Source organism: Lepus europaeus, chromosome 18 (assembly GCF_033115175.1).
Source record: "Lepus europaeus isolate LE1 chromosome 18, mLepTim1.pri, whole genome shotgun sequence".
In the NCBI taxonomy this organism is placed as follows: domain Eukaryota; kingdom Metazoa; phylum Chordata; class Mammalia; order Lagomorpha; family Leporidae; genus Lepus; species Lepus europaeus.
The window spans coordinates 39,646,385-39,662,838 of record NC_084844.1 but is presented as its reverse complement, the minus strand read 5'-3'; the positions used below and the strand labels follow the sequence as shown (position 1 = coordinate 39,662,838).

At 47.3% G+C, this 16,454-nt stretch overlaps 1 long non-coding RNA gene across 4 annotated transcripts in view; it reads right to left on the bottom strand.

Annotated features, from left to right (window-relative positions):
- Positions 1-2,814: 2,814 nt before the first annotated feature.
- LOC133776883 (uncharacterized) overlaps positions 2,815-16,454 on the bottom strand; it is a 28,587-nt gene continuing 14,947 nt past the window's right edge. The window contains exons 3-4 of one of the 4 annotated variants that reach the window (XR_009868456.1): positions 15,317-15,412; positions 10,261-13,459 (exon numbers count right to left, since the gene is read on the bottom strand). This is a non-coding gene — a long non-coding RNA (uncharacterized LOC133776883). Of the gene's footprint in view, positions 3,814-6,148; positions 6,801-10,260; positions 13,460-15,316; positions 15,413-16,454 lie in introns of those variants that run through there. The other 3 variants (XR_009868457.1, XR_009868458.1, XR_009868459.1) reach the window with 3 other exon arrangements.

Below are 16,454 nucleotides of genomic sequence, written 5' to 3'. Positions count from 1 at the left end.
TCTGGGCAGTAGGCTCAAAGTTCCCAGGCGGACGGCCAGGCGAGAAGTTGGAGAGGTCCCCTGCTGAGAGGCCTGGTCCGGCTTTGTGGTCAGGTCTGGCAGTAAGCTGATAAGGGGTCCAGGCAAGGTGGTGAGGCGGCATCTTGGCTGGTCAGGCACGGTGGCAGGGCAGCAACGCAGCAGCTCTGCTGGCCTCCTGATCCCGTTGTCGCCTTGTGCCGCGTAGCAAAGCTAGCAGGCTGGCTCTTCGGCTCCAAGTATGAGGAGATCCAGAGGTTCGCACACACTGGGCCCACACACACAAACACACACACTCACACACAGACAGTGGGGTTACAGCTCACGGACAGCTCTGCAGGTCGGCTTGTGCTGCTACCTGTTCCATGCAGAGTAGCAGGCTCCAGATGTGTGGAGATCCAGAGGTTCACACACGCCAGGCCATGATCCCCGAGAGGATGGAGAGTGGTGCAGGGCTCTCCTTTTTATCCTCATTTTCTGGCAGTCCTCCAGCTTGCCATCCTCCGACTTGTTGTCCAATCAATGTTTCCTCCTTGCTTGCAGTTGAACAGTCCAGTCAATACTGTTCCCACCTTATGTTTGAACTGTCCAGTCGGCATGGGTAGGGGGGTATTGACCATAGCACACTGTTATCTGACTGACCAGAGATGTCTGCTTGGTACGATTAGGAGTGTCTCCCTGACAGCCGTTAGGTATTGTATCAGCTCCTGACTTATAACTCCACTTTACTTTTATTTTGTGGCTAGTGGTAACTTTTTAACTGAATGTTTTACTGTGGAGCTTCCACAGTTCATCTCCTTTCCAGGTAAGCGGTGATCTGTGACTCTGAGATTCCCGCACTCTTAGAGCCTGATATCTGTCGTTCAGAGAAACCTCCCGACTCAGCTCCTAAAGGTGGATGACGTGTGAGGCCTTGAAGAACTCCAGGTCAAGCTAAAAGAGGGGCAGGCATTTGATCAAGATGCCAGCATCCCATGTCAGAGTGCCTGGGCTCAACAGCCATCCCCAACGCCTGTCTCCAGCCTCCTGCTACTGCACGCTCTGGGCAGCAGCTGTGATGGCTCAAATACTCAGTTCTCTGCCTCCCAGCTGGAAGAGCCGGATTGAGCTCCTGACTCCCAGCTTCAGCCTGGCCCAGCCTTGGCTGTCGTAGGCATCTGGGAAGTCAATGGATGGGTGGAAGTGTTGTCTGTCTCTTTCTCTCTGCCTCTCAAGTGAATTAATCAATCAAATTTAAAGCCCAAAAGAGTTGTTTCATTAAAATTTCTACCTGACGTTGAGGCACAACCACACTGCCTGCACACTGCCCTCTGGACGGCCACCACATACAGAGTGGAGACGCACGTCCCCTTCCCCTGCCAAGTCCGTCTGCAAAAATCTCCCTAAGGCCAATGGTGCCCCGTCCTTGCCCTTCCCCTCCCACTTAGCCTGTCGTGGGCTCTGAGCACCCTGTTCCAGCATGTCACCTCCCCACAGTACAGCCAGTGCCTCCTGAGGAAGCTGTGTGCCCTTCCGTCATCCCATTAAACCCCATGCACAAGCTGGACCCTGAGGCCTGTCTCTGCCTCCCCTCCACACACACCCCTCATACCCCCTGTTTAGTTGAATCCCCCCACCCCGGCATGTAGCCTCTGAGGCTCCAGCAGAGTCCAGTCCCCACCACTGCTTTGCTGTTCCCAACTTCCAGCAGTCCACAGTCACCCTTCCTTTCCCATCTGCCCTCCCTTGTGGCCCCGTCTCACACCGAGGACACTGGTCCAGCCAGCTGCCAGGCTGCCCAGGGTCCCCGAGGTATTACTGCTCTGTGCCTTCCCTCCCAGCCCTGGCCACTTCCGCACCCCAGATGGGAACTCCACATCCACTCTCCCAGGCCATCCCCGGCTGCACTGCCAACTCGAGGCTGGGTGATGTTGCTGGGAGAAGGTTCAGGACCCCCCATGCAGAGGAGAAAACCACTGAACACTGCGCCCAAGCATCCATGGTGAAGTCGGTTGTCCCCTTGGGCCCCAGCCTGCCCCCACACCCTGGAGTTCATCCTCAGAACTGAATCCCTCCTCCATCGCCTATTCCCTCCTTCCACCCGCTAATGGAAACAGGTGTCTCCATCAGGAAGCTCTGCGCAAGGAGGTCCCCCGCCCCTTTCTCACATGGAGAAACGGGCTCTTTGTTCCTCTCCACTCCCTTCCACGAAAGGCTTGGAGATCTGAAACTGCTGAGCACGAGGCACCCTGAACGCGTTTTCCCAGTGGAGCTGCAGCTTCCTTCCTCGTTCCGGGAACCGGACGATGGCGGCCGTTCATTGTCAGCAGCCTTTTCCCTTTGGGTCACCACATGCACGTTGCACGTTCGCAAAGGCACAGACCCTACAGGCCCTCTCGGCATCATTGGGCCCCTGGCCCCACTCCCCGCACCGCTCAGATGGGGCCCTGAGTGACCCTGGAAGACCAGACGGGAAGGCAGGTGAGGAAAGACAGCCGGGGAAGGCAGACGTGGGAGCTCAGGCCCAGGCAGGAGCTTGATTCTGTGTCTGGCCTGAGCTCATCACACCTAGTCCAGGAGCCTTGCTGCTTGCAGGCTGGGGAAAAGCCACAGAAGCAAAGAGTAACTTCCAAGAGGTCAGAGATTGACCCTCTATGGTGAAAGGGAGTCTGAGGCTAAAGACACATCAGGCCCACAGGCAGCTGAGACATGACAGGACAGCCAGCCCGATAAGACGAGGTCTCCAGCAAGCAGCCCAGGCTGACCTTTTAAGGAGCTCAATGGACAAAGAAACAGTAAAAATAAAATAGTCATTGCCTATCGCCTGTGTGCCAAGCAGTATTCAGGGCTATGTATCTGTAATATCACAGCCCTTTGGAAATGGAGATCCAATACAGAATTCACACTGTACTATTCATTCTTCGGATGTGTATAGTCTGTGGTTCTTGTAAGCTTTCCAACTCATGCAAGCATCCTCACTGCTTAATTCCAGAACATCTCATCATCCCAGGGGCACAAACCAAACAACCCCATCGCCGTGAGTGGCCACTCTGCTGCTTCCCAGCCCACAGTCTATGTTGTAATCTCTCCTAATTTGGGCCACTTCACCCACAGCCGGTGCGGTTCTGTGACTGGCGTGTTCCATTTAGCATGATGTACTCAAATGCCATCCATGTGGCTGCAAGTATCAGAGCAGCCATAATCACCCAAGGACAGGATGGTCCTGAGAAACGCAGTGACTGTGCTGCCGGGCAAGCCCCCAGAGTGCGCTCACTCACGCCTGGGTGGCATACATACGCCAACCCCTCAGCACAGCCTCCTGATGCGCGCAGACGTCAGGTGGGCACAGGGGCTGCACGGGGATGCTGCGGCACGGCTCAGGGTTGCACAATGATCTGGCTCCTGCAAGTACTACACGTGCACTCTGAGATAAGTAGCGAGGGTAGAATTGCAGGACAATGTGGTAATTCTCTGGCTTTTCGAGAAACTGCCAGAATCGTCTCCCTGGTGGCCCCTTCGTCTCTCTCCAGCATTGGCTGAGGATGCTAATCTCTCCGTATTCTCACCAGCGCTCACCGATGGCTGTCTGCTGTGCTGCGGCCACCCTGTGGGTACCAAGGGGTATATTACTGTGGTTTTGACTTGCATTTCTCTAATGAATAAAGATGTTCAGATGTTTCCATGCGCTTAGTGGTCATTTGTATACCTTCCTTGAAGAAATGTCTACTCAAGTCATGTTCACATTTTAAGAAACTGGATTACTTGCCTTTTCATTATTGCACTGTAATTGTTCTTTATGTGTCCTGGATACTGGACCTGTAATAGACATATGATTTGTAATTACAGTCTCTCATTTTTCAGACTGTCTTTTCCCTTTCTTAATAGGGTCCTGTGAGGTACAAGCACTTTTGATTTTGATAAAGTTTTACATGTTTTTTTCTTTTGTTGCATCTGTTTTGATGTCATAGCTAAAGTAATCATGTTGTAATCCAAGGTCACAAAGATGTATGCTTTTTTAAAAAAAATAGCTTTATCTCTTACATATAGAACTTTGTTTTGAGTTCATTTTAGTGTGTGGTGTGAGGTATTGGTCCAACTTCATTCATTTGTATGTGGCTATCCAGTTGCCTCAGTAGTACATTTAGTGAATATTCATTCCTCTATCCCTTGTTGGGAATCAACTGACCATTGGTGTGTGGGCTTTTTCTGAACTCTCACTTCCAGTTCATTGATCTATATGCTAGCACCACATGATCTTTGTGAATGTAGCTTTATATAGAGTATTGAAATTGTGAATTGTGAGTCTTCCAACTTAGTTCCTCTTTCTCAGGACTTTTTTGAATATTCTGGTCCCTTGAACCTTAATATAAATGTTGAGATCATCATGTTAACTTCTATGAGAACCGCACTAGTATTTTGATCAACATGATGTTTGTTTGGTGTGTGGATTTCCTTAGAGTTTTCTTTTTTAAGATCATGTCATCTCTAAATATAGTTTTTCTAGTCTGAATATGTTATATTTCTTTTTTAAAGATGTTATTTATTTATATATTTGTTTGAGAGGCAGAGTTACAGACATAGATAGGGAGAGACAGGGAGAAAGATCTTCCATCTGATGGTTCACTCCCCAAATGGCCGCCACAGCTGGAGCAGGGCAGACCCAAAGCCAGGAGCCTGGAGCTTCTTCCAGGTCTCTTACATGGGGGAAGGAGCCCAAGGACTTGGGCCATCTTCTACTGCTTTCCCAGGCCATAGCAGAGAGCTGGATCAGAAGTGGAGCAGCCGTGTCTCGAACTGGCACCCATATGGGATGTTGGCACTCCAGGCAGAGGCCATAGTACCAGCCCCCTGCTCTATTTCTTTTCTTTGCCCAATTTCCCTGGAAGAACCACTAGCACAGTGTTGTGTAGGAGTATTGGGAATAGACATCTTTATCTTTTTCCTGATCTTATGGGAAGAGATTTTCCTCTCCCACCCGGTGTATGACGCAGAGTTGTTCATGCTATCATTGATGGTATTCCCTTATAATCCTTCTCATTTCTAAAATGCAAGTAATAATAATATCATTTCTTTTATCCTCAATTTAGGTCATTTGAACATTACTTTTCCTTGGTTATTCTAATTAATGTTCTTCAACTGTTAATCTTTTAAAAAAGCCAACTTTTATTTATTTTCTCCATTGTTTTTCTATTTTCTATAGTATTCATTTTTTATCCAATCTTATTGTCATTATTTCCTTCTTTCTGCTCAGTTTGTGCTTGGGTTTCTCTTCTGTTTCTAGTTTTTTTTTAAATGGAAGGTTAAATTTTTTAAATTTGAGATAGAAATTCCAACATCTGGACTTCTTCAAGGAGAGTTTATATTGACTTCTTCTGCTATGTTTATTCATGTGTTTATCTCCTTGTTTCTTTTCATGTCTCAAAATTTTAGTAGGAAACTGAACATTTTGAATAATATAATGTGGCAAGTCTGAAAATCAGACTCTCTATCAAGTTTTGTTGTTGCTTTCTACTTGTTTATTTAATGATCTTTCTGATGTAATCTGTAAAGTCTGCTTCTTTTTTTTTTTTTTGGCATGTGTGATCACCGAAGTCTCTTCTCAGTATGCTTAGTGGTCAACTTTGATTGGAAAGAGATTTTCTCAGGTGTCTGAAATCAAAACACCTCCCAGTCTTTGCCGATGGGCTCTGTATGTATGTTGGGGCTCATCTTCAACATCACCTGGGCTTTTGACAATACCACCTTAGCTTTCGCTTCTTTCTCAGTGCTTCAAAGTAAGCCAGAGGTGGGAGCTTCTGGGCCTTTCTGAATGTGTACACACGGACTTCTAGTTTTGTAGGGTGTTTATAAGCCACTCAGTGACTCCCAAACTGAGGCTTAAAGCTGTTAAGTGACTTGCTCAAAATTATCATCAAGTAGCGAGAGGCACTAGATTCAAATCTAAAGTTATGCCCTTTCAGTTCCAAGAAGACCCATGCAGTTCCCATGAGTGTTCCTCCTCTATGCTCATTGGAATACTGGCTGCAACCCAGCATGGAATTCTTCACTGGGTTTGGGATTGAAAGTGTCTAACAGTAGAGCATAAGAGGGGACAATTGTCTGAGCATTCAAGACTAGGATGACCTTTGTGGCCATCCCAGATGACCCAAGCCTTTTTTTTTAAGATTTTATTTATTTGAGAGGTAGCATTACAAACAGAGAGGAGAGACAGAGGGAGAGGTCTTATTAGTCCACTGGTCCACTCCCCAAATGGTCACAAGGACTGGATCTGAGCCGATCTGAAACCAGCAGCCAGGAGCCAGGAGCCTCCTCCAGGACTCCCATGCGGGCACAGGAGCCCAAGCACTTGAACCATCTTCCACTACTGTCCCAGGACACTAGCAGAGAGCTGGATCAGAAGAGGAGCAGCCAGGACACAACTGGTGCCCATATGGGATACCGAGCTGACAGTTATTGAGTGCTCACCGCAGGTATGTAGCCCAGGACCAAACTCTTGAGAACAACCCACCACCAACAATAAAACCTCAGCAACTGTGTTACTAAGGTGATGTCTCAGCTTTTAACTCCTAAACAAAGCTGCTTTTTTTAGTGCTTTCCATGGAATCCTTGACAGAAGGTCTTCTTCAGCAACGGGGATCACTTTCCAAGGCAACTCATCCCCTCCACAGGTTCCTCTGCTTCTAGGTAGAGAGCCCAACACAAGGAGTAGGCAGAGTCATTGGAGTTCAGATGTAGATCTTGAACCCAACCCTTTTGATGTGACTTTGACCAGTCATTTCCTCTCTCTGAACCTGTTGCATCATCTGAAAAGTAGAGGGGAAAATGCCTGCTAGGCAAGACTGTTAGAAGACTGATGACATAAGGCAATCCAGGAATGAGATAGAAAAGTCCACTAGAAGTAGCTGTTATTGAAGTTCTATAGAAGGAACTGAAGCCTGTGTTTTGGAACATTCCACTGCAGGGTCCTAATTCTACTCTTTCTGACCACTTCCCCAATTCCTGCTTCCAGACAGTTGCATGCAGCCACAGCATTGCCTCTTTCCACTTAAATTAAACCACTCCACTCCCTATAAAAACTTTTCAACTTGACTCGCTTACCACCCTATGTTTTCTCCTCTGAAAGGTGAGACCTACTCCTCCCCCACCCCACAGCAGGTAGCGTGTGGTCTGCAGGCTGCTCTGGCCAGCAGGAAAGGAACAATGCGTCCTCACTCTTTCGTTCCAAAGCATACACCTTTTTAAGTACACCCTAGATCAACTTCACTGTTCTGTTATTTATGCCACATCATGAGACCATCCTGGGCCTCATGTGTGTGCCTACATTTGTGGAATACAAGGTTAATATCTGTCTCATCCTCATTAAAATGCTTCTTGTTGAAATCAGAACACTGCCCCAGGCTAATGAAGCCATGATTCTCCACACCCATCTCAAAGCCTATATGTTGCAAATATAATGAAAGCAAACCCTACTACAGCATCCTCCCCACCTCCCAGAGCCTTCCAACCACCAACTAAAATGTCCTCAGATAAGCCCCTGAGGAGGTTTCAATAAGAAACAAGACTGGGGCCTGGAAGACCCTGAATTTAAGCACACAAATACCTACTAAGTACTGAGAAGCAGCGAACACTCACAGACTCAGTTGTATTAGTGATCCTCAAAACAGCCCTCTGTATAGGCCGTTGCAAACACCTTTTACAGATCGGAAGCAGTGAGGTCAAGTGATTTGCACAAGGTCACACAGCTAACAAGCCACTTGGAGGAGGCACAAGTCTGAAAAGTTTGTCTGACTTCAGAGCCTGTATTCTTTCTTTTTTGTCTTGACCAGGTTTTTCATGTTGCTAATGGAGTCCTTGGAATCACCTGGAAACTTATTAAAAATGAAAGCCCATCTCTGACCCTACAAATTCTGATTCAGTGGGTCTAGGAGAAGGCTTGAAAAAGAGGTGGTAGGTGAGGCTGGGGTCGGTAATTCACATAAAACACTGGCTCTGCCACCCCAGCTCCTGGCCACAAGAATCAGATTTCATGTATTGCCACGTGAACCTAACACAACCTAACCTGTCACAAGGACAGCCAGACTGTCCTGAGGGCAAGAGGGAGTCCATCAAAGCCCTTCTCAGCTACCGCCTCTCATTGATCCCATGGGCTTTCTCAGCTTTGAGTCTAAACCTCACCTTCTTCTGGGGCCGAGAGAATGGGAAACCCCAGGCAAGGATGTCGCAATGCTGGCTTACATAACCTCCGGAGCATTCTCTCCATCCCAAAATCCCCAGCAGTGGCAGTGAGACATTTCTGGGCTGCCTGCCATGCTTTGTTTTAAGAAGAAGAAACAAACGACTCCTGCACCTGCCTCGGCCCGCAGACACTTCCTCCCCCAGCCCCTCACGCTGAGATGCCACATCCAACAGCGGCACAAAATGATGCTTGCTTCACTGTTCTCATGGACTTCCCTCCCTCTACCCGGCACCATGCATGCTTCTTCCTTAAAAGCATCCCTCCTGATCACGAGATGAAAAGAACACTGCTTCTTGCTTCCTTTCTGGATATGAGTAATGATTGACTCTTTCTCGTGGTTAAAATAACAACAGGGTGTCTGCAGGCAGGATCTGAAATCTAATGAGAAGTCCATCGACTATCTGACTGCATTTTATTTGTTCTGCATGGCATGAAAGATTCAAAGAGACCGGGCTAAAATGTCTATGTAGCTTTGAACAAATTGCCTAACCTCTCTGAAATCCAGGTTCTTTCTGATAGGGATAATAATCCTAGCTGCCTCTTCATTGTTGTGCTGAATGAAGTGTATACACAAAGAGTTCAGCCGAGCGCCAGCAGGGCGAAGGTGCTCTGTGCACATTGCAATCATTCTCTGCATCTTGCTACACAGTGTGGTCCCCAAAGAGTCAGCATCTGCTTTACCTGGAAGCTTGTTAGAAATGCAGAGTCTTGGGCCTGCCCCAGAGCTATTTGATCAGAATTTGCATTTTAACAAGTCCTCCCCCCTTCCCACCCTGTGAAATACACATTAAAGTTTGAGAACTGGTGATGAGCTATCCATCAGGGAAGGGAGGCTGGGGATGGGGACAGTGACGGCTTTCTGACCCATTTTTGGCAGAGCTCATCATCCTAGACAAACCCTGCTCGATTCAAATCCCATCTTCCTGCGTCAGTGACCTTACTTAAACAGAACTCCTGCGTGTGTTGAGGGTTCCATGTTGCCTAAAGGATAAAGGACTAGCCATGTCCCACCACTGTCTGGTCCCAGCCTACTTGGTCATCCTCATTGTGCCTCTCTTCCATGACTGCCTAGCCTGGACTCTATCTATAATAAGCAACATCTGTCCTTTTGCAAAGGCCCCCTTAACCCTCTGGCCTCAGCTCTAACTCCAGAAATGGTCCTTTCCTCAAGGGGCGCCCTGTCCTCTCATCACTGTCTCTTCAGCTTCTTACCTACTCAAGCTCTGCTTCCTAGAATGTTCTCTGTCTCCCAAGCCTACTGAGCACCACTATCCTTGTCAGATTCTGTGCAGCCCCGAGGGCCAGGAATGGAAGGGTCACAACGGGTGACCGTGTCAGAGCCAAGAAGCTGGCTCATCCGCCAGCAGCTCTAATCTCCTCGGACAGTCACCTACACTGTTGAGGCTTGGGAACTCCTATCAACTCTGTATGAGTAAATGTATCAACCTCAGAGAATCACTAATGAAGAGTCCTTGGAAGCACAGTGACTGCACCTGGCAGACACCAGTGAAAATTAGCCAAACCCACTACCGTGTAAATTCCATATACAATGTGCCGATGTCTTTTTCACCATTTTAATCCTAGTGGTTGGCCTGGTTTCTGATATATTACACATGCTCAATAAATAAGCACTAAATCGACAAATGCCTAAACATTGTTATATAGGTGCCAGTATCATGGCACCGTGGGTTAACCACTGCCTGGGAAGCTGGCATCCAACATGAGTGCCAGTTCAAGTCCTGGCTGCTCCACTTCTGCTACTACACCTGGGAAAGCAACAGAAGTTGGTCCAAGTACTTGGGCCCCTACCACCCATGTCAAAAACCTGGATGGAGTGCCAGGCTCCTGGTTTCAGCCTAGCTTAGCCTTAGCTGTTGAGTCATTTGAGGAGTGAATCAGAAGATGAAAGTTCTCTCTCTCTCTCTCTCTCGCCCTTTCAAATAAATAAATATATTGAAAAAATATATATAGATCATAAATGTCTGTAAAAATAAAAGGTTATCATTTTATTTGTTTTTATGTTTGTTACCAGAATTAGATAACAGAGAGAGAGAATATGCTATTATTACAGTTGTTGACTTGCAGCTGTCTTTCAGCTCCATGGAGGTAGGCAACAGCTTCCTCACATACAATTCAAAGGCTATATACCGTGAGGTTTTCCCATTACTTTAACATCTTGTCCAGTCTGTTTTCAGTCACTCCATCACCATGACCACCTGCACGCCACACAATCTCCTCTTTACCTCTGGAACCACAAGTTAGGATCTAAAAGCTCCATTACTCTGTGCGTGCCCCATGTCTGTCCTTGAACACCCCTCAAAAACGACAAAAGCAGGCATCTTTCTAAGAAATAACAAGAGCGGCTACAGCAGGACGTGGACCAAAAACCTGAATGAGCAGCAGAGGACAGGAGTAGCTCCAAGGAGGGACTTTTAATTAGAAAATCGGGACAGCAAGAATCCTGTTGGGACATGGAAATGATGCCTCCCCAACAGGACTATCATCGTTTTTTCTCTCCCAGAGTATGGTGCACTGGCCCTGACCATCACACTCTGCCCTTTTTCTATGCCCCTCAAGTACAGGAGCTTGTGGTAATGACATTGGACACACCTCCATCTTGGGGAATTTGAAACCTGAATAGGAAGATCTGGTTCTGTGGTTGAATCATATTTAGATCTTGTTAAGTGGTGAATTCTCACCAGTAGTCCTGGAGTGAGACTTGAGAGTGCATTTCTCATAACCTCAGACGACACAAAGACTGCCGATCTATAGAGTACACTTAGAGTAGCAAGGTCCACTCTATCTCTGGACTGTGAATCCCATCATGATCTGAGATCCTAAAAGCTCAGCCCTCTGTTAAGTACTTTCCAACACTTATCACATACCTAAGATGTGGCAGGCAATGTGATAGACACTTCAACTAGCTTTTTTGATGAAAATTCCTATGTTATGGATGGAGAACTTGACTCCCAGATAGGTGGATTGAGCCTTCTTAATTGCTGATCCTTCATTTCTTGGATTGTAGAATTGCAGGGTTGGGCTGCAACTGGCAAAGCTGTGGCCGCAAACAAGAAACTATAGGAGACTAGTGGGTGCTTGCCTTGTGTGTTTCCATTTCTGTGGCTGTAAGGCAATCTGTATATCAGAGTAGGTTAGCACCCACTTGCTGATAACCATATGCATTCCTTCAGGTAGGAATTTCTCAAGAAAATGGGCTTCATCCTTGGTGGAGGTACCAAAGATGCTTGCAATCAAATAATATTTGCAACCTCAAATATGCACAATAAAATGTATACATACATACATAGTTGTGTCCCCATGCCAACCATGGCTGTGCTGCTTAATTTTTCACCACGTTGCCTTTTCTTCCTCAGCACACAGAGTACATTTCCCAGACCCCTGCATGGGACCATGGCCAAATTCTTACCCGTGAGATGTGAGTGGAAGAGACATGGCTGTCCCAGCTACAGCAATTAAGAGCAGATGCATTTCTGTAGCTGTACTCCATGTCCTCATTTGTGGGATGGACACAGAAGACCCTGGAAAGGACTCTGTGGCCATGGGGAATGACAGAGGTACCAGATTGGGGGGGGGTGCAAAAGGGTGGGAGTGGAGGTTGGGTCCCAGATAACCAGGTGTGAAATGCAGAACTCTGCCTTCATGGATCCATAAATGGACTGTAGCATGAAAAACGAGTTTTTATCCTATTCAGCCATTGAAACCATGGAGTTGTTTGGTGCAAGGTTTGCTTTCGCTGACTCATACACATATTGAATGAATCTTGGTAGGTAGAGCCCAGAAATCTGCATTTTTTAGAAAGCTTTCAGGTAGTTATGAAAAATAAGAGTTTCCTAGAAGGAATAAGTCCTGGGACACACGCTGGGAATTATTTTTGTGGCCCAAAGAGTTTTGTAAAGGATCACAACTAGCAATTTATTTTTGCCCATAATGCATGATTTTCATGCCATACCCTTTTCCCATTTCTTCTTGTGGTATGGAAAATTAAAACTAAGCACATCCTTTAAAGACCATTCTGGTAACTGTGCTTTCTTGCAGGTGGTAAATTTAATTTCCAGAGCATGAACTCAATCTCAGAGCACTCTGATAAGTTGATTGTCACAGAAGTCACAAATCTTGGATTCACACCAAGTATGTTATCTGTTACAACAGCAAGGCTCAAAGATGATTTAGCTTTCATCTCTATCATCTTGTCTGTCCATACAGAGTCAGAGAATTAGCCTTGGGCTAGGGTAGAATTTGAAGTTAAATGAAAGCAAATAGCAACATACACCTTTTAGGGGGTGGGAAAGTATGTGTGGGTCTGTGAATTTATCTCAACTCTCAGTACTGGAAAGCAGGAACCTGCTAACTAGAAGAACCGGTCTCCAATGATTCTTGTTTCTCTGCTTTTTGCAAGACTCTAGTGGATCCTATTATGTAACGGTCTCCACTCTGATCCACAGGTGTTCACGTAGATACATGCGCATTTGTACGTCAGTGGTACCAAGAGAGTCCCTACCCCCTGCTCTTGAAGCTGGTGCTGAAGAATGGGTGTTGTTAGGAAGTACTTGGTCTCCCTCTTCACCTTCATGGTGCCCGTTTCATGGCTCATTGTTTCTGCATGAATGGTCATCACGCTGAGTCATCCTTTCCGTGAAACTGCCCAAGGCTCTAGCAGACTCTGGCAGAAAGTGAGTAGAGGGTGGAGATGAGATGGTTCCTGTCCAGCTTTGAAATCACAGCATCAAGTGATCAGAATAAACCATGGGCCACATAGTCCCAAGATAACCTTTAAAGCTAAGGCTGGAAATTTGATGGACCTCATGACCCATACCTAGAAAAATTGGCCTCTACCCTTTCTGAAGCCACATGAAGCTCCATCCAAAGTCCTATTTCAGTTCAAGAAGACAGTCTGCTACTCCCAACACTTACAGCCCCATCCCAATGCACTGCCTGTTCCTGGCTACTGGGCTTATGGGAATGATACTCCAAAAATTCTCCTGATTCTAAAGAAAAGAACCGAATCCCAAGGCAAACCCTTATGTAGCAAAGGCAGTATCAAGTTTCTGAAAATTCAAAATGAAAACTCATCTTATGGAAAATCTAGATGTTTCATGCTACGCATCCTCTACACCAGCAGCAGGTGCAGTGAGGTAGTCGAATGGGTTTTCTCCGGGGTCAAGGGCTCTGAAGTCCTCGATGGCAGGGCCTTTATCTTATTCATCACTGCAATATCAAGAGCATAGGAGGCTGTTAATAAAATTGGTGCCAAATAAATGATTGAAGGAAGGAAGGAAGGAAGGAAGCAATGCCAGTGCTTATGAGACCCAACTCAACCATTAGAAACCATTGCCAAGATGCAAGGAGATACAGTAGTTAATTGCATGCATGTGGAAGCCCAAGCCCTTAACTTTTTACTAAATGCATGAATAATCAGCATAAATAAGTTATGTCTCACAGACCCAACGATGTGGTTTAAGCTAAATTGACTCTTGTGACCTCATTATTTTAAGTAGCCTCAGGCATCTGGAAACCAGTAAACCAAGCAAGACCTAGCAGTGGCTAAAGAGATATGTGCAGTGAATTAAAGGCTGCTATGGCTCCACAACTTGCATTACAAAATCAGAAGGAGAGAAAACCTAGGATTCCAGTCGAAGCCCCATTTCTGAGGTTAACTGGTGACAAGCACAGCCAGAGCATGAGTCAGGGCACATTTGTTTTGCCAGCCCCTGTTCCTAATGATGCAGTGCAATTCTGTTCTCCGTTCAAATCCGAGCCTCCAATACTGAATACACTGAAATAATTTTCTGACTGATGCTCCTGTGATTCTGAGGTTCCTGGTATTAAAATGGAACTGTATATACAGAAAGTTCTGGCTAAAGGGTCCCAGTCTGCAAAACATTTGGGCAGGAAGAGTGGTAGGGTGAGAGATTTATGGACTCTTGCATCAAAACTCAAAGCCTGATTGCATTGGGCAAGTTGTTTAACCTCGTGGAATCTCAGGCTTCTTGCCTGTAAAATGAGAACAATAGTAGCACACATCCAATATGGGCATTCTAAGGGTTACATGAAACATGCTAAAGTCAGTGCCTCACACCTAATGTGATGCATAGGTCTGTGAACTTGAGTCCCTCTCCCACTTTTCATCTAGAACCCCAGACATTTCCTTCTCTTTATTCAGTATCTAACTCCCTCACAGAGTCCAGCATAGTTCTGTGTATCTTGTGGACATTCACTAAACAACAATGAAATGCATCCAACTATCCTTTTGGGGGGCGGGGAGATCAGCATTGTCGCATAGTGGGTAAAGCTGCTGCTGGCAACGACAGCGTCCCATATCAGCACTGGTTTTTGTCCCAGCTGCAGTATTTCTGATCCAGCTCCTTGCCAATGGCCTGGGAAAAGCAGCAGAAGATGGCCTAAGTGCTTGGGCCCTTGTATCCACATGAAGACCTGACTCCTGGCTTTGGCCCAGCACAGCCATGGTCATTGTGGCCATCTGGGGAATGATCCAGAGGCTGGAAAATATCTCTCTCTCTCTCTCTCTCTGTGTCCCTCCCTCTATCTCTAATTCTTTCAAATAAACAAATAGATCTTGAAAAAACAAAACAAATATCTTTTTTTTTTTTTGGTCAATTCTCTCCCACTGAAGCTTTGGGTCTGCTCTTTTGACTTCTTAGCTGGGCTTTCTGTAGAAAGAGGCACAGCCAAGCCAAGCCAAACCAAGGAGATCAGGTAGGGAAATGGCAGGGTCAGACATGGACAGCCCTATCTCCATGTGGCCAGGATCTCTTCCTGCTCTAGGGCTTCACAATAACGCCTGGAATTCCCTCCCAGATCCTGACAGTGGGAAATTCCCAGCTCCATTGAGTGTCCCCAAAAGGCAGATGGGCGCCAGTTTACAGAGATGAACTCTCAGCCCTGACAGCAGGTCATACTCTGGCCCCATTCTGGAGCTGTCCAGTGGCCAGAGGGAGGCCACCAGCCACTCCCACCCCTCCCAGTCTGGGCCCAGCCATGCCTCCAGTCATCTGGGAAATCCCAGGGAATTCTCCCCGACTCAGTGGGAGTGAACGGACCCACCCCAGGTGCTGCAGGAGGCCTGGACTTCTGCTAAAACAGAGGGATGCCTCAGTGACCTCAGTGGATGAGCCTCGCCTTGACATTGTTTCCACATCCCTGAAAGGGAGAAGGCAGTGACTTCTCAGATTTGTGAATAAGACTGTATGCAGAGCAGGGATCAGGGGCAAAGGGCTGACCATGAACCTAGACCTCGTTAGAAGCAGCAGCCTTGCCTTACCCATACCTCATCTGCTCAGACCACCCTTTACCCCCAACCAGAAACCGAAGGTCCGAGCCTCTTGGGGTGAGCTCTCCCCAGTTGTGCAATCCTCATCCATGCTCAGCCTCTCTGGGCTTTCATTTCCTCATGGGCAGAGCAGGGATGATTGACTAGCTGGTGCTGGTCACACCCCTGCCCCTGCGACTGGCAGGTGGAGTCCCATCAGTGTGTGCTGGTGGCTCCCTTCTCTACCCCAGATCCTGGCCTGGCTTCACCTGCTGCTTGAAGTGCCCTCTCCTGGTCTCCTCTGCCCATCAGCACATCCCACATGGCCTTCTGAGAAGTTTCCTGTTGGTTTTATGAAATGGGCTGCAAATAGGGCTGCCCTGTCCTGCTAGGAGGAAGTCCTCCAGCCCAAGGGGCCTTTCCCTAGCCTTTCCCCAGACTCATATGAGGACTTCTGCCCATCCATACAGAGGGCCTTTGACCAGGCTTCTCCTTCTCAGTTCTTCTAGGGGATAGCAATCAACTACTGCTCTCACCATCCCCCAGTCTCTGCCTAGAGCCATGGCTGGGCAGGACAGGGAGGCAGTCAACTCTTTCCTGGGGCTTCCCCATTACTGCCTGTGATTACCCTGGTGCTCCAAGAACACGCTGCCTGCAGTCCTCCAACTCTGCCCATGCCATTCACACTAACGCGGCTCAGGTGGCCTGGCCTGAGGCCAGCTGCCCTCAGCACAATGTGTGTGTCTTCAGAAGGTCTGGTACGAGGGCATCAGCTCCACAAAGCCCCGGGTGTGCTAACAGGTGAGAGTCACTCTGCTAAATACTCCCTGGCCACGAACATCTATGGTGTGGTAGCCCAGGCCATTGCTATCTCAGACCGGGAACCACTTGTAGAGAAAGGCATTCTGTATTCAATCATCTCTGCATCTTTCT